Source organism: Vombatus ursinus, unplaced genomic scaffold (genome assembly GCF_900497805.2).
Source record: "Vombatus ursinus unplaced genomic scaffold, bare-nosed wombat genome assembly UNPS02014168.1, whole genome shotgun sequence".
Taxonomy (NCBI): Eukaryota; Metazoa; Chordata; class Mammalia; order Diprotodontia; family Vombatidae; genus Vombatus; species Vombatus ursinus.
The window spans coordinates 2737363-2756815 of NW_020953946.1; the positions used below are offsets into that span (position 1 = coordinate 2737363).

Sequence of the window (19453 nt, forward strand, 5' to 3'; positions counted from 1 at the left end):
ATACACAAACATGAACTCAATAAAAAGAAGAGAAACCAACCTAGCTTACCAGTCTATTAAGGGGTTGCAGGTTGTTTTACTATGAATGTTGTTTTTATTTGAAGGCTTAAGCTTTCCTGTAATACTTTTTGCTTTAAAACACTTTGAGGAACTCGAAGGAAGAATGAAAAGTTAGTTAATCTCAAAAAATGTCATAAGCACAACTTATAAGAGGCAGTGTTTCATAATAGGCAGAGGGCTAGAGCATTAATTTTGGAGTTTCAAAGACCCAAGTTCAAGTCATGTCTTTGAGACACAAAGCTGAGAAGATAAAGAAAAGCTGCTATCAATTCTAGCCAAAAAGCCCTATCTACTGCTGGACACCTTGGCTCTGAAGGCAAGGAAGCACAGGGTTTCCACTGCAGTATCCCATAAAGCACAAAGGAAAAGGCTCTGCCTATAACAAAGGCTTAACAAAAAGCTACCTTCATGATAGTGTGAATATGTTCACCAGAGAATATTATGATATATGTGAAGGGCTCTGAGACATGGAGGGAAGTCAAAATATCCCACCCCCACCAAAAAAAAGCCCTGTGGCAATATACCCTTCTGTGTTTGATCTTCATACTATTCCTTTTAAACTTCTGACAGTTGACTGCTCTTCCACGTAAGTATTCTCCTCTCTCTTGGAGCATGGGTCTCAAGAACAAAGTGTCAATAATCTGTAAATATTTACTAAGCACCTGCTTACACCGAGGAAGGAAACAATCCTCATAGAGCTTACAATCTAGTGGAGAAATAAGCCCCAAATAAAGTTAAATGTAACCTCTACTATTACACTGCAAAACAAAGGGCTATGTGAGGCCCAAGCATAGTCTCATGATCAATAGAGATGTTGTAGTGACGTTCAAGGAAGGAAGGCTTCATGGATAGCATTCAGGTTGGGGCTTAAAGGATTAACAGGAATTGATTAAATGGAGAAAAGCAGACATTCTAAACACAGGCAAAAACATAAGCAAAGGCATGGGAGTGGGGGTGGGGGAGAATCAAAATATATTCAGAGAAGAGAGAGTGATCCAATGTGGCTTGAAGAATAAGTAGATCAAAATGAAATGAGGTATAGCTAGAAAAGCAGACTAGCATCAAATTTCAGGGCAGAAAAGAGGAGCCCTAAATGTCAGGCAAAGGAGTACATATTTTTATCTAGGTGGGATAATACAGAGCTATAGAAGATTTCTGAGCAAAGAAGTGGCATGACCCAACCTTTGGATAAGGAAGACTATTCTGGTAATGGTGTAGAAAACGGATTGGTGGGCTGAAAGCACAAAGAGCTATTAGGCAGCTACTGTAGGAGTACAGGCCGGTAGTGATGATGCTCTTTGTGTAGTGAACACTGATAGTACCATAGATTTAGAGCTGAAAGAGGCTCTGGAGGCAACCTAGTTCAACCCCTAAGTTTTCCAGACTAAAACTAAAACAAAGGAAGTCACTTGCTCAAGATAACACAGCTAGAAAGTAGTAGAGTCAGGATTCAATATAGGCCCTCTGACTCACTATTCAATACTCTTTTCTACAGCACTACATTTTAATTATGAGTAGTTAATATCAGTTAACTGTTATGTTTCACTATGTAGCAATTCCTATTCCAACACCCTCCAACATATCAGATTACAGAGCTTTAAAAACTAAAATTAGTACTTAGCATTTTAATTATAATTCTTAACCACTTCACACCCATTAGTCATTTTTTAAATGTACACTTGTGGATGCAGGTAAGTGTCAATCAGTATTACCCTATTTTACACTGTGGAAACAGACACTGAAAGGTTAAGAATAAATGGCATGGGTGATGACTATATTTTTTTTAAATAAACATATCAAAATCTATAAATCCAAAAAAATGCTGTTTCCTTCAAAGCAATCAATGATCTTGGAAAGCCAAATACTTACTTTGATGATGCTGCCTGTGGTCAGAACAATTCTGGATTTCCTCTGTGGGAATGAATGAATTAAAAAAAGCATTTACTAAGTATGTACTATGTGCTAGGCACTGTACTACACTCTTAGGATACAAAAAGACAGTCCTTTCTAAAGAAGCTTACATTTTAATAAGGGAAGATAACACATCTAAGGGAATGGCAGGAAGGAAGGGGTGTTTCTGGGTTCTGGCAGGAAGGAAGGGGTTCTGGACTGAGAAGTCAGAGGGATGGAGAATGCAGCCATAGGGCAATAGTTTCTCATGATCTTTCCTTCCAGGAATGGCAATATTGAGAAATGCCTTCAGAAGTTTTTAGCAAATTCTTCTGAATATCTTCAGAGGCGACAAATCTTGGTCCTTTGAGATTGAGATTAATTTTTGAAGAGTCCTAAGTCCCTCTATCTTCAGGCACAGCCAATGGACTGACATGCTTTGTTTGAAATGATTTATTTGTTATAAGGGAGAGGCCTATAGATGTTGGGGGCGGGGAGAGGTTGGGGAGGGAATTCTTGCAAAGTGACAATGATGTCAAAAAGAAACATCAATGAAACATTTCATTTTTCTAAAAAAAAAAAAGGTCAAAATCCATTTGGCATCAAGAAAACGGTATAGACAATCAAACTGGTCTAACTTGTCTGGGTCAGAAATAGAGCCAAAGTAATGAAAGATATTTTCTTCTATAGCTTGTAAGTTGACTCTGACAGCAATTCTCAAAGAGGCTTTCCAAAAAGGTTGTAAGCAATAGTTTGAATAAGTTCATAACCTCCCAGGGAGATGGCTCTTAAGGACAGTACTTATTTAAAAGTATATTTCTGATTGGTTTTGTAAAAGCTACCTTCATTACTTTTAGGTAGTACTGTCATTTTTATTATATTGGCACAGCCTAACCATGAACAGTTAATTAATATCTCTCCAATTATTTAGGTTTTGTAATTAAAGTCATATAACACCTGTAGCTCCATTGCTTTTACAATCCAACCTCACAGTTGTCTAAAATATATAAGGAGTCATGGAGAGAACCAGAAAAAAAAATTAAACCATTCCATTGTCTCTTATCTCTAACTCCATCACTGAAACAAAACACCATTAGTATATTTAGGTAAAGAACATCTCAATAAGTAATACAACGGTTTTTATGCTACTCCTCTAATGTCTTCGTCAGGTGCCACCCAGCTGAGTAAAAGGCAACAGCTATAGAGAGAGAAGTGGCTGTTTCAGTGACTGACAGCACTTAAATAAATTTCAGATTTTTATCTTTTCTGAAACAAGATATTTAGGATGTTTAAAAAAAAACATTTGTCCACTGGAATTAGTTCAGTCTCCTGGAAGAATCTTGATCACTAACCTGTGTCGAGGTCAAATGCATGAAGTTGTCTTAAAACAATAAATAAAAGAAACATAAAAGCCCCACCTGACTTGCTTGCTTTTTCCCTTGTTTTTCTCCAAAGTAATTCTCTAGGGAATTCTTAATCCCTACAACTTTAGGGGACCTGTAATAAACAAATAGACAAAACCTAGCCTATAGGTTTTTTCCCCCCAGAAGCCAAAACACCTAGCTCCCTTTAGGTATTGTATTTCCATTGACCCAACTTAGGGTAATTGGCATATAGCTCCCCAGTGGGATATTATGTCTCTCTGACTTAAATCTCCTATTTCCAAGTCAGACCTGAGCACCTCCTCCTGTGTAAATCTGCAGTTCAGGTGAACTTCAAGTGAATACAACTTGAATCAGTACATATTTAAATCAATAAACATTTATTAAACACCTACTATGTGCCAGGTACTTTTCTAAGCACTAGGGATACAAAAAGAGGCAAAAGACAGTCCTGCCTTCAAGAAGCTCATAATAAATATCACGACCAAAAGATATCAAAGGCCCAAAAGAGCTTATAAAAGTAATTATAATGGTAATAATCACTGGCATTTACATGGTCCTTAAAGGTTATAATGTGCTTCGCACACATTACCTAGTTTGAGCCTTACAACAGCCCTGTGAGATAGATATGATGGGTATTATTATTGCTATCTTATAGATGAAAAACTAAGACTCAGAGAGTTTAGGTGACTTGCCCACAGTCACAGAGGAAGTTTCAGAGGCAGGATATGAACATGAGTTTTCCTCACTCAAAGTCCAGCATTCTAGCAGCTAGATCATGCTATGCCCGAATCTGCACCACTCTCTTTCCCCCCAAAAAATCTGAAAATTTTTTCTCCTCAAATAAGCAGACTATCTTAAAAGATCTTACATCCAAGGACATCATAGGGCTGTGACTGTTGTGCAGTGCTTTTCTGTGTATGTCTGGTTTTGAGGGTGTTTTTAACATTTTTTTCTTCTTTTCTTCTCTCATACCCAAATTACTTCCCCTTCTGTCCTGTAGTTGTAGCCAGCTAGCTAGAATCTCATTTTTAGCTTTCTTGTCAGTCAAAAAAAGGAGCAGAAGTTTGGCAGGGCAGTCCTGCAGTCACATATGTATGGCCACAGCTGAAAGGCAACTCCTCCTCCGTTTTCCAGGGCTGCTTCAACAAGACTCCATAATTAGGCGCAGGTGCTGTAACTAATTGGCGCACAACCAGGTCACAGTTGACACCATGTGCTCAGAACAGTGACTGAATTTTAATCCTTTGGGGGATGCAATTTCAGAGCTGGCCAAGAAGGACTACATAAGCATGTAGTGAACAGCATAAGACACACACAATATATATATACATATATGTGTGTATAAACATATATATATAGGTACATGTGTTTATATTTTGGATAATATTCAACCTGAATATTAAAATTTTAGAAGAGTTCAACAAAAACTGCACATAATTGCAGATAAAAATATGAACACTTCCTTGTGGTAATAAATTTAGATTCATAAAAAGCTCTGTACAAACACTGCTATTGGAATACAACCTGCAGACTCTAGAGTTTCAGTAGCAAGTGTCAACAATTCAAAGATTTTTTTTTAAAACAACCTGAATTTTGCGGGCAAATCCCCACTCACCTTTTTCCTTTATACAAGACTTCTTCTTTTCCCCTACAAAATGGCTTCTTCATTGTGCTTTCTTCCAGGATATGTTAAATAACTAGACCCTCCTATTTTCCCAAGAAGGTTATTCCACAGTTTAATTAAATTTGCCCTTAGGAAACTTCACCACTGGAGCACACATAATGAAGTACCTCATACAAAGACAGCACTACATATCAGGCATGTTTCAAAACACTCTAACAGAGTGATATGTGTCTTGTAAACATATTTTTTAAAAAATTACACCAAAATAAGTCAAGAGTGGTCTTACAAATCAAATTAAGTCACAAAAAAGTATTCGGCACTAACCATTTATTCAAATAGAATTATTTTTATTAATTTGTAAAGCACAAAAATAACATCACCTCTCCAATAATACAAATACTTTAAATACCAATGTTTCAAAAGAGTAGTCAATGTGCCAGTTGGTTTGCTTAATTTTTCTCCCTTTGTTATAAGAGAAGGCTAACTGGGTACAGGATGGAGGAGGACATATTTGGAATTTGCTGATATTAAAAAACAAAAGGCATCGAAAAGCTTTTTTTTTAATGGAAAGATGATCAAATGAATATGCCTTGTTCACTTACTGTATTTGCCAAGTCCTGAGTTCAGAATCCCATGTTCCCCCTTCGACAGTTGACAGCATCACAACCACCTGAAAGAAATTATGAGGGTTTCATTGGAAATGGTACAACTGTTTTCACCTACCACAAGGCCAGACCACTTCTATTTCAGATCTCAAAAGCAAAGAAAAGAAGTGAAAAACTTACGTATTTTGACTCATAAACTCCAATGATGTATTTTTTAAATTCATTTTGTTAATGCCCTATAGAGCCTAATACTGTGTCCTGTGTGTAGCAGGTATTGAGTAAACGTTTGCTGGATGAGACATTGGTAAGCAAAACAGAAAAAACACTCAACTGAGGGGATAGGTTTCAAGGGGTGAGGAGAACTGGGGTCTAGTCCTGGCTCTGATGTCAGCTAGCTGTGGAATCTTGGACAGTTATTTCATCGTCTGGACCTCAGTGCCCTTATCGATAAAATAAAGAAGTTGGATTAGGTCTCCTTCAGTGCTCAAATTTCATGAATGTGCCATAATATCTATCACACTTTCCTCAATACATCATTATTTCATGCCAGTCTTCAAAATTAAGACTATCCCAAATTTACTTTTTTTATAGGTCATGAATGCTCTAAGATTGTATAATCTCATTCAGTTTAAGAGCTCACTATTTCAAATTTTCAAATCCACTGAATTATATCTATTAACAAATATTGCAGTGACATGTAACAAAAAAATACGCTTCCACAAAATTCATTTCACCAACATACAGAGCACTCTAATAGCAACAAATATATATATATACTTTAATGTGGGATATTTACACGTAAAATGAAAATTATGATGCTGGCATTTTACCAACATGTAGTTTAAGGAAGCATATGCTCAAAATATTTACCATGAATTTCTCTGCATTTCTAAAATGTTGCATTACACACACACACACACACACACACACACACACACACACACACACACCCACCCCCTCCTCTTCAACCAGCCTAACTACCAGGTAAAAGAATGTCCAAATAACCACTGTTTCAAACTAATTATGCCTCATTAGAATGATTACATTTGTTGATGGTTCAGTTTTGCATTCATGTCCCCAACATCTTTTCACCTGAATAAAAATTAATAACACTTTACAAGTTGGAAAGTGACTCAACCTTCTTGGGCCTGTTTCCTCTTCTGTAAAATGAGAAGGCTGAGTAAAATTATGTCCAAGGGACTTTTCAATTCCACAGTTTTATGAAAAGTTACAGAAATTGTTTGAACATGGAAATCAAAACTGAATATTCTGAATTTCTATTTTTTTCTCTCCCTCTTTCAAGTTCGGTAGACCCCGCGTCCAATTTATGACAGGACATGGACAAGAGTTGTCCAGGATAGCCAGTGAAAAAGCCTAGAATTGGGAGACAGAATGTCTTTTGTGAGAAACAGAAAGGAGGTCAATGTCACTGGATCACAGAGTACAATGGGAAGGCTGTAAGGTGTAAGAAGACCAGAAAGGGATGGGAGGAGAGGCTGGAGGGAGAGGATATAAAGGACTTTGAACACCAAAAAGAGGATTTTATGTTTGATACTGGAAGTGAAAGGGAGCTACTTGAATTTACTAAGTAAGGGGGAGAAGATACTCACTATCCCTGTGACTTCCCAAACTAAAACAGCCTCCCTGGCCACCACTGACCTTTTTCTGTTGTATTCTCCTGTTAGAATGTAAGCCCTTTGAGGTCAGAGACTATCTTGCTTTTTATATTTATATGTCCAATACTTGTGAGATCAAAGTAAGGGAGGGTTGTGCAAAGTCATCAGCCTCACTTTCTCCTCTGGAGACATCTAGGTCCAGTGGAAAGATATAGATTAGAGCTACTAGAAATGGCCCTGGGTGCAGCAGACTTTTTAAGCTAATGTCTTTAACAGGTCTCAGTTTGACTGAGGCAGCACCCATCCAGTGATTAAGACTAGGTAAGAAATGAGGCAAAGAATGGGAGAAAGACAGAAAGAGAAAGGAAAGGGAAGGGAAAGGAAAGGGAAAGGGAAAGGGAAATGGAAAGGAAAGGAATCTGGGAAGTGAAGACCCTCAGGGTTTCTGGTCAAAATAGAAACAACTGCTATTTACATTCACTCTGAGCCAATCAGGGCTCAAACAATGACCAAGTAGGGGTTGGCCTTGGACCAATTATTGGCCAATCAATGGGAGCCAAAGTGATTTAGATTTACGGCATGGTCCTTAAGATGGAAAAAGTTTCAGAGATCAAAATTTATATTCCTTTAGAAAGAGCACCTGTAGGTAAGGGTATGATACCCTATGTGAGGAGGGGAAAGGAAGGGGAGGAAGGGAAGGACCATGACATCAGGGAGGTGATGCCATCACATGCAAGTGAATTGGATTTAAGTGAGGAAGGGCAGTGCAAAGTCACCAGCCTCAATCTCCAAGCATGCAAGATATGGAGAAAGTGCAGATTTACATTAGTAGGGGAGTTCCTCACCAGAAGCACCCTATACCAACACAATCACAGTTCTGATTTTTTAAAAAGTTATCAGCAGCTAATAAATGGTTCCAAGAAGTGATGTCATATTATCCTAGTATAAAAGCAAGGTTAATTTCCATGTCCTGCTTAATTCTCATCTGTAGAACTGCCACATAATCAATGTTTTTGTAGCTTACTATGTGTTCTATTAGAATCAAAGTCAAAGAGCTCCCGTGGCAAAACAGTTCTCAGTAGAAATATTCCATTGAGCTGTGAACATTCCTTTGCAAAAAAAAAAAAAAAAAAGAGCAAAAACGAATTAGTGTGCTTTTTTTCAAACTTCTTAATTTGGCTATTATCAAAGAAAAATAAAATTCTTGATGGTGGAAAACTAATGCACTACTGACCTTTCCTAAAGCAGAATTGGAGGAAGGAAGGGGAAAGTCTGGCATAAAAATCAATGGGCCAGCACTTAAGTAACCTCCTGCTGCTTCCCCTGATCTCCAGCAAGCAGGGGTGAAGGGTGGGGGAAAAAACACATGAGTGTGTGTTTGCTTTCAAGGAAGCATCTGTCTGACATGCTATACGTGAGACTCTTTTCTTCAAAAGACACCATTTAAAATTTTTTTTAAAAAATCCATATTAGTCTTTCTGTGCCTGAAAGTTTTATCAACTGAGCAGATAATGCCTAAATAAAAGGAAATTACATACACTGGAATATTACTAATTTGATAAGAAAAGTACATGGTGGGTTAGGGGAGCACACGAAATAGAGCACCATGAATAGATCATGTTCATTTGTTTTCCTGAATTGTCTTTTTTCCTAAAATCATTCTGTACCATTTGCTAGCATAGTAAAGTGGTACTTTCACAAAAGTTACTCTCTTACTGTAGTTTTTAAGTAAGGTTTCCTGTTATTAGTCTCTGACATAAAAAATGAGAGGAGACCAAAAGGTTTTATTGTGAGAATTAACATCTTCACAAATTAGTGCCATGAGAATGGCTATAATATTTTCCTTTCCATTGACCCAGAGAGGAAGTCATTCATTCAGCTAACCTATTGGCACATGAGAGTTTCTGAACCTAGGTTTTTATAGTAGGAATTTTGAGAAGTTTGCAGAATAAAGCAGAACCCTGGACAACTAGCAGATGAGAAGGATTCTGGTTCTGATTGCCAACAATATTCTCTGTGGGTAAAACCAAGTCATCTTTTTCTTCCTCAAAATTATCTATCTACCCATAAAAAGGAAAACATTTGCTTCAAACTATGCATCATATATAAGGAGGTCATTTAAGCCCTGTTTTCTCAAAGTCAGAGTAATACCCAACACATAACATTAAAAAATGGGACCCTAGAGTAGAGAGGAGGAAATGATCATGGAGGGGGCCTTAGAGACACAAAGAATGGAGATTGGAGGAAAGGGAACGGCACAGTGAGAAAATGATGGGGAGACCAGAATGGTATAGGAATGAGGTTAATAATCTATTATACTGAGGTAGAGACCTTCAGTTTCAGAAAAAATAATTAGTACTGTTTCCAGAAAACTATCTATGTATTCATTATCCAGTTGGCAAACAATCCATCCTACCATCCAAACATACTTTGTTCATTTTATTAAATGCAGGCATATATTCTCAAACCATACATTCTCCACTAAAAAAATATAATTCCAGAGAAGCATATTCCCAGGGGGAAAAAAAAGTTGGCTCCAAAATACTGATGGAAGAAATCACACTCAGATATATAATGTACAATTGTTTCCTTTATTCTTGATAGAAAAACAAAAATTTTACAAACAAAAAATAAGGGTAATTTAACATGATAATTTAAACACTCAAAATTTTTGCAATAAGTGTGTGACAATTACTCTGGAGATGCAGCAAAAGAAGCTTCATCTCACTGGAGGAACTCAATCAATCAACAGATATTTGTTGAATACCTACTTCAAGGACTATTCTAGGCTTTTTGCCAAAAAAACTTATTCAAAGATAGGTGACTTGAATAGCTCTTCATTCCTTGTAGCTTCACTCCTCAATGGCTTGTCTCTAATTATGTTTAAAACAGTGAAACTGGAAACTCACTGTATCTTATTTCCAAGTCATTTGTCTTCCCAAATTCACATCCAGCACTCTTATCTGCTAGAACACCCTTACAGGCTTAGGCATTTTCCCCCAGGAATAGCAGGTCCTACCAGTTAGCAGATGGGGAAAAGAAATAAGACCACAACAAAATGCCAAAGTGATCAAAAGTAAAGAAGCAAAGATAGAATTCTAAGAGATAAAAAAGGGAGCAACAGTCACCACTACCTCTCATGTCTAAAGGATGTTCCAGTTTATAAAATTATTTCATATCTATACCACATGATTTGATTATCACAACCACCCTCATGGGAAACAGAGTGGAAAATCTACTTGCTGTGCAGTCACAGAATCTGGGTTCAAATGCCCCTCCTAACACATACTGCCTATGTGACCTTCAGCAAGTCACTGAACTTCCCTGGCCCTTAGTTTTCTCATGTGTAAAATGAGGGGGACAGACCAAATGGCTTCTTAAGTCCCTTCCATTTCTAGATCTATGTTTCCATGAGCCCTGTTGGAAACATAGGGGTAGCATTAATCTCCTTTTATAGCTATGCAAAGGAACAGTTAGGTGGTACAGTCCATAGAGCACTGGGCTTGGAATCAGGAAGACTCATCTTCATGAGTTCAAATCAGGCCACAGACACTTACTAGCTGTGTGACCGTGGGCAAGTCACTTAACCCTGTTTGTCTCAGTTCCTCATCTGTAAAATAAGCCTGCAGAAGGAAATGGAAAACCACTCCAGTATCTTTGCCAAGAAAACTCCAAATGGGGTCACAGAGAGTCAGACACAACCGAAAATGACTCAACAGCAATAATTGAGTACACAGGCTGAGCAGTTTAGATGATTTGTCCAAGGTTATATGGCTATTAAGTGGCAAAACCATGAGTAGAAATTAAATTTTCCAACTCTTGAGCCACTATTTTTCTTACTACACCACATGGGTACCAAATGTGTATATTTCTAGTATGAAAACTGAATCACCTACATACAAGTGCTATTCATAAAGGGAATTAAATGATCGGACAATAGTTTTAGAGCTAGAAGAGACCTTGGGGGTTATCTAGTCTAATCTCTTCATTTTACAGATGTCGAAACTGAGACTCAGAGGTTTGTCCAGGGTTATACAGCTAGTAAGTATCTGACATAATATCAGAATCCTGCTCTTCCTAACTCTAAATCCAGCACCTTACTGACTATGCCATATTCCTCGAAATGCACTTGACCATAATGTGTTTTTACTAAGTAGGTGCCAAAAGAGGCTAAACTATCTTCAACAGGTGAGAAAGGCAGGATCTGGAATCTAACTTAACAATTTATTTGCAGCATTGATGAAGGTTTTATGGAAAGAAAGTTGACAATTCTAGTCATAACAGGGTCAATATGATCCTTTATCTATGATATTCTGGGTCCTGAATTGTCACTAATAACTGTTAAATTGCCTAGGTAAAAATATTAAAGCTTATTTTATGGAACAGGATTGTATGTTATATTTCCTTTTTAAAATTTATTGCTTGGAAACTATATTTTATCCAGTAAATGAACTTTCTTCTCTTATTTCCTTTTATTCAGTGCAGGCTCTCCAATTTTGCTCCTCCATGGCCGCTGTAAAATTTTCACTTCATTCTGATCTGTTAAACCAGCAATGATACTTAGCACTTTTACCTAGGACAAGGTAGCCAACAAGGTAGGTACTCCAACAGCCAAAAATGCCCAGGATAATCGAAATGAACCAATGAAATAACTACAGGGAAAAGAAAAACATGCTTTATATTGGCAAAACTCCATTAGAGAAAATAAAAGGAGCATTTCTTTCCTATACACTCTTTAAATAGGAGGATCAACTATTTGTCCCCATAATTTCAGAGCAAAGCAAAAGGATGAGATACCTCAGTTTGGAATAAACCCCTAAATTGGCAATCTGCCCCAGGGCACTTTCACACACTTTAACTAGATTAGGGAAATTTAGGGAAATCAGCAGAGTCCAGAAATGTCAAAGGAGGGTGGGTTGTGAGTGTCTGCCCATTCTACACTACCATATATAAGCCACATTTAAATACCTATTTTCTTCTTAAGAAACTCCTAAAGGCTAACAAAACCTTTCCCTTTCCTTGGATTTCAACAGAGTTATGGGGCTGGAAGGAATGCCCAGAGATGTCACCTAGGTCATTCTTCTCCCTGGTAGGTCTACATGTATCCAAACCCAGACAAATGAGACTGCCTTATTTTTTAAAAGGTCCATGGGAAGAGATAACACTTCATCCCTCAGGAAGACATTTCAAAATTGACAGTCCTGTCACAGTTCTTCCCTGTAACATAAATCTCTCATACTGAAGTTACAATCCATTTTCTTATTTTCAGTTCTCAGTAAATATCATCTCTATATCTACTGCTATGACACTCCTCAGTCTTTGCTTTTCCTGGTAAATTATCCTTAACTATTCTACTTCCTTCTGTAAAGTCTTCCTTTTTAAATTATTTTTTGTATTAGTTTCTTATGAATCTTCTCCTTGTTGACTATAACTATCAAGTTACAAAGTCTAAGACAAGAGTGGGGAACCTGGAGCCTCGAGGCCACACGTGGCCCTCTATACGGCCTTCAAGTGTGGCCCTTGGAATAAATCCAAACTTCAGAGACCAAATATCCTTAATAAAAGGATTTGTTCTGTAAAACTTGGACTCAGTCAAAAGGCTGCACCCAAGGACCTAGAAAGCCTCAAGACCACAGGTTCCCCACCTCTGATCTAAGATAAGATGAGAAGAATTCTAGTCAAAACCAAAATTCTAGTCAAACCAGAATTCTAGTCAAAACCAAAATTCTAGTCAAACCAGAATTCTAGTCAAAACTTACCAAATGAATACTACAGTGAAGTAAACTGACACTCCATATTCCACACCAGAAGAAGATTTTTCATTACTAGATTAAAAAAAAGTAGACAACTTCTAAGGAATTCCAAAAGAACAAAAATGGGGAACACGACTAGAAAAACATTTTTTTTTTACCTTCATTCAAAAACAATCATAAATTCAGTAGTAAATAATTTGGGTTAGGAAAGGAGGTAGAGAAAGACCCTATATGTACCTATAAGTATCTAAAAGGCACAAAGATTAAAAAGGAGACTAGGCAATGTCATCAAATTTTAAAAAATGGAAACTGGGTAAGTTTTTTTGGAGGGAAAAACTTCCCTGATGATGAGGCAAAATATTCTCCCAAAGGTTTTTACCACCCATCCAATGAGATACTTATTAAGAATACAAGATAAAGAAATAGAAAATGTATTTAGGGAACTATGCTGCCAAGCCCTCTTGAGGATGTACAAAATAACCTAATTAGACTTCTATATCTGTAATTTCTATGAACCTAAAATAAGGTTCTACCAGGATGTTTTTCCTATGGCATTTCAGCTTGCAGAAAAATTAACCAAGGTGTTGGGCATGCATGGGACTGAAGAGGAAGGAAAGTACACCCTTGAAGAGGCAAACACATCAAACATTCTGCCCACAGGCCAAAGGTGGCCCACAACACTCCCAAGCACAGCCCAAACCAGATTAAAATGTAGTTCCTATTTAATTTTAATGTGTTGATGTATTAATAAAAAAAGAAATGTATAAAGATGTGTAGTTTTCTAAGTCAATACGTGGCCTACAGTGATTTTTATGTATAGTTTAGTGGTGCCCATTTTTATTTGAGTTTGACAATACTGCGCTGGTCAACCTCTATTATGTAAAAGTCTTTTCTCCACAGCACAGCCAAAGAATGAATGCCTTTTTGCCCGACTACCTGTCAATCTGATTCTGGCTAGCCTATAGTGGGAATAATAAATTTTCCAAAGGATCATAGGACATGAAAAGTCATTGAGATAGCTTTAAAGCAAATTCTTTTATGGATCTGAGAGAACATGTTCCTGTCAATTCTAGAAGACCCAAAGTTAAAAAACCTTTCAAAGGTGAACTTGACAAGGCGATAGGCTCAAGGAGAATCCACCATTCACCTTCCCTCTGCCCTTCCTCTCCTCCTAGTCGTTTCCCCAATAAAACTGGCCACATACAAAAAAACCAAATGTTTACATTTAATTTTTGGACACCCAGAATGCCTGAAAACACCAGACAAAGAATAAAGGCTGGCGGGTCACCCAGTGAGGGGAGCAGAGGAGTAGAAGATAACTGTGAATAATAAATTCAAATAACAACAATAGCAATAATGTTAATAAAGTTCTTTATGGTTATAAAGTACTTTATATATGTTATCTCATTTGATCCTTAAAATAGCTCTAAAGATAGGTGCTATTATCATCCTAATTTTAAGCAAACTGAGACTAAGAGGATACGTGACTTGACCTAGATCGCACAGTTAAGTGTGAGGGCAGATTTGACCTCAGTTCTTCCTAACTCCAAGCCCAACAATGGAACACCCAGCTTCTCATATTTATATAACACTTTAAAGGTTCACAAAGTACTTTAAAAAATATATTTATCATATATGTGACATCTCAAGCTAACATGATAGCTCTAATAAAGGAGTAAACTTTTTATGTGCTACATGCATATTTAAATACTATATTGGGGTCCCTTGCAATACAAAAAAATGGGTACAATATATTAATTCCAATATAAAAAGATATTTATAAAGAGAGCAGTATGGCATACTGGAAACAGCACTGGATCACTTGAGCTGGGTTATCTGAGTTCTAATCTTATTTCTTCTATGACATATGAGACCTTAGGTAAGTTAAACTTAAACCCTCTGGAGGCTAAATGTAAATCACTGGGCATGGACTCCAAGACCTCTATGAAACTTTCTTCTCACTGAGGGGTTACACTGTTGGGCTAGAGGGCATAAGAACTCTGTCTGGTGTCTCCATGATCTAACATAGATTGAATACTTATCAAGGTCTATGTGTTTTCCATTTACAGAAATTCCTCTTGTGCCCATAAAAATAAATAAAATGGGTTATTTTGAAATAGTAACCTACATTTCTCTTCTTTTCTTGGTCTGGCAGTCCAATTTCTTTGTTCTACTTTTCTATTCCCACTGCCAGCACCCTAATACAGGCCCTCATTACCACCGGATTATTTCTACAGCCTCTTAACTGGCCAGCTTTCCATCTCTTTCAATACTCTAATCCAACCTTCCTTATGCTGACATCTGATGGTGCCTGTAATGGCTCTACATTGTTTATGAAGAAAGTTCAAATTCCTTAATCTGGCCTTAAAGACTTTCTGCAATCTGAGACCTCCCCACCTTCCCTACCTAATCTCACATAATTCCAACTCCAACCCACAGGCACAACACTTCAAACAAACTGGTCTTTTAGACACATCAGGTGCTTTCCTCCTCCCTGCACATTTATTCAATCCATTCTCCACACCTAGTTCAGATCTTTATTAGAAGAAAGGCAGCATGGTATAGGAGCTAAAGAACTAGACCTGGAGGCAGCAAGACTTAGGCTCAAACCCTGCCTTTGACATTTATTAGCTTTGTGACCATGGACAAGTTCCTTACCTTCTATCAGCTTCAGTTTCCCTATTTGTAAAATAAGCTGTAAGTCTACAATACTAGCACTAACCTAGAATCCTGTGACTTGTTTCCACACTCTATTCTCTACGCTTTCTAATACATGTCATGTAACTATGAAGACTAATTTTCTTAATGAACTGTTCTGACCATACCGCTCCTCTGTTCAAAACAGTCCATGGCTTCTGGCCACTGTCAGTATAGCTTAGTGAATACAATGTTGGAATCAAGAGACTTGGGCTCAAATTCCACCTCAGACATAACTAGCTTTGTGATCACAAGATAGCCACTAAAACTGTCAAAGCTTCAGTTTTCTCATATTTAAAAAGATAATAATAATGCTTATACTTTACCTGCCTTACAGATTTGCAAGGAAAGTATTTTTACAAACCTTAACACATTATATAGATGGGAATTATTATAAAATAAGATCTTAATCTTGGCATTTAAAGCCCTCTGGTCTACTGGCTGAGACTCATTTTATATACTATACCCTAAATGGATCCAATGTTCCCTAATCCCTTATTGACTTCTCTCCCCTCTGAGCACTGGTACAGGCTATCACCAGGGGTGGGGAACCTGTAGCCTTGAGGCCACATGTGGCCCTCTAGGTCCTCAAGTGCATCCCTTTGACTGAATCCAAACTTCACAGACCAAATATCCTTAATAACAGGATTCGTTCTGTAAAAATTGGACTCAGTCAAAAGGCAGCACCCAAGGAACTAGAAGGCCACATGAGGCCTCAAGATCGCAGGTTCCCCACCCCTGGATTCGCTATATAAGAAAGGAATTTCCTTCCTATCTACAAGTTGAATTGCTTTCAAGATCCATCTCAGGTATGTCCTCTTCCATAAATCCATCCCCGATTTCCTCCTCTTCTAACCCCCAACAGCTGAAAATGATTTCTCATTAAATTTTCTTACCACATGTTAGACATCTCCTTTGCTCTTACCACATTCTTATAATTATTTGGGTACATGTCCTATTTCACCTAGTATAGACTGTAAGGTCTACCACACAGTTGTTTGTGACTTTTCTTTCAGACTTAGATATTTCTCAAGATGTAAGACACTCAAGGACTTCTTTCAGGAGTGGGGAACCTGTGGCCTCAAGGCCACATGTGGCCCTCTAGGTCTTCAAGTACAGTCTTTTGACTGAATCCAAACTTCACAGAACAAATTCCCTTAATAAAAGGATTTGTTCTGTAAAACTTAGACTTGGACCCTTTCTTGGTACCCATGGCTTACACCTCTTTAATGTCCTTCAGCACTCCACAGAATGATTGCTTCTGTACATAGAGCAGACATTCCACCAATACAAGAATGAATAAATGGATGTTTCTGCCAGCCAGTAATCTAACAAAATCATGACCTATCCATTCTTCTTTTGTAAATAACTGGTTTATTACATGTAGCACGTTCTAATGGTCACTTAATAGGCATACAAAAAACCACCAGATACAATCGATGGGAAGGAAAATATGCGTTTTACAGCCTGTCAAACATACAAATATCAAAAGGAAAACTGTTACTTCTCCACACTGCTTACTGTGACAGGTGTGAAACTGTAGCTCTGCCATCTGTGCAATGCGGATCAGTTTTACAGTCTAGCTAGCAGCCAAAACTGTAAGGTGCAGTCTTCCACTGGCTAAATAATAGTTTGTAGGGTTCCCCCGCACCTCCCTCTCCCACTTATTATATGTTGAAGAGAGCTAAGTATGTCTTTTTCTTCCCAAATACAGACAAAACTTTTTTATTATTACAAATAAGATTCGATCCTCTATATCTTACTTATCAGGAGCCTCATGTCTAACACAGGAGTTAACAGTATGGTTGAGACACAAATTAAATTCTCCCTAGAATAACTAGTTGTTCTTCTAAAGCTAGTAATAAAACAGACTTGTTTTCAGTTCTAAACAAATCTATAGGAAAAAATACACATGGATAAGAGTAGCAATTAAGAAATCTGTCAGTTTAAATTAACACTAAATTAAGGAACAATGTCTATATCCATTCCCTTCACTCCCACAGTCACAACTACAACCCTGGTCCTTACCTTGAGCATACGTTACCATTAAAGGAAATTTGACTCAAAACTTTGCCATTCCAAGTTAATCTGCATACCACTACCAGATTAATCCTTCTAAACACTAGTTTGCCATATCTACAGGATTACGTCCAAGATACTTAGCTTCCTAGCCAAAACCCTCTAGAACCTAGCCCCTACCAACTTTTCCAACATTATCGGTTAGTTAGCAGCAGACTAGGGCTAATTCCCCATCTGGTACATCACACAGGATCATAGCTTTAGAGCTAGACGGAACCTGAAAGGGCGTCAGTCCAACTCCTACATTTTAAAGATGAGGAAAGTGAGGCCCAGACAAGTTAAATGACTGCCTGAACCTGGACATCAATCTGCAGAGCTAAAATTGTATCTCAGATCCTTCAGTATTCTTTTTTTTTTTAAGTTTTATTGATGTATTTCACTTTTGCATAACAAACATTTTCATATTACAACCTCTCCATGAGAAGTCTTTTGTAACAAAATAAAACAATTAGGTAAAACAAATAATAAGAGTGGCCTCATCTGAAAAATGAATGCAATATTTTACATCTATAGCACTCCTTCCAATTCTCTATTTTTAAAAAACTAACAAATCTAATTTCTCTCCCTCCTACCTCCTGCCTCATTAAAAAACAAATTTCTTGTAACAAATATGCATAGTCAAGCAAAACAAATTCTCTCCTTGGCTGCATAAATATATATATACATATACATATGTATGTATACACACATATGTCTCATTCTGCACTCTAAATTCTTTACCTTTCTGTCATGGATAACATGTTTCGTAATTGGTCCTCTAGACCATGATGAATGGTCCATGAATGGTCACTGTATTTATAATAGTTCTGTGTGACTCTGGGCAAGTTCATTCTTCATCAGTTTATAAAAGCCTTCAAAATTTGTCATTTTTGATGTAATAGTATAAACTGTTCTGCTCATTCTGGTTACTTCATTCTGCATCAGTTCCTAAGTCTTTCCGTGTCTTTTTTAAATCATCTGCTTCCTCATTTCTTACAACATAATAGTATTTCTATCACATTCATATACCACAACTTATTCAGCCACTTCTCAATTGATGGGCATCCCCTTAATTTCCAGATCTGTTTTGTCACCCCAAAAGAGCAGCTATAAATAGCTTTGAACATAATAGCCTCTTTATTTGATCTCCTTTGGCCATAGGCCTAACAGTGTTGTAGTCTAATCAAAGGGCAAAGCATTCTTTCTAACTTTGAAATGATGGTTGTTTATTGTCTTGTATTATTCAATAATTGTTTCATGTGTATGAATAAGACCATACTAATTACAAGTTCCTCAAGGACAGAAAATGCCATAGTGCATTATCTAATGTTGAGCAAATAAATAATAGGCCTCTAAGAAATTTCCCTTAACTTATGGAAATATACTTCAATTTTGGGTATTTACCCAAGGAAATACATTTATTGGACTTCTACATATAAAATATGCAGGTTAATTGGTTAAATTTATGTGTCAGAAGTAATTTTGTGTCAAAATAAATTTTGCTCTTTAAAAACCAACTTGGAGAGTCATTAACCAGCTTTAGCTAAACTATTTGACACTCTGAAATAATAACCTCATCATAGGCCTTTGGCATAAAAAAAGAGCAAAAATTAAGTTGGATATCTAAACTCAAAAAGGGAAGGGAAAGCTCTCTTAAAAGCTGCTGAAGGGAAGATGAACAAAGGGATGTTTGGAAGTTGGAAAAACAACTGACCTGAAAAATAGATCCAGGAGAGAGAATTTAAAAATTATTGGACTATCTGAA

The 19453-nt window shown here is 37.2% G+C and overlaps 1 protein-coding gene across 4 annotated transcripts in view; it reads right to left on the minus strand.

Moving 5' to 3' along the window:
* The window catches only part of JADE3 (jade family PHD finger 3), a 187936-nt gene that overhangs the window by 123339 nt on the left and 45144 nt on the right, over positions 1 to 19453 (minus strand). For 3 of the 4 annotated variants that reach the window (XM_027859472.1, XM_027859475.1, XM_027859474.1), the window contains exons 2-3: positions 5562 to 5629; positions 1930 to 1971 (exon numbers count right to left, since the gene is read on the minus strand). The gene's annotated coding sequence lies outside the window, so the exon portion shown is untranslated. The remainder of the gene's footprint in view (positions 1 to 1929; positions 1972 to 5561; positions 5630 to 19453) is intronic. The other variant, XM_027859476.1, reaches the window with a different exon arrangement.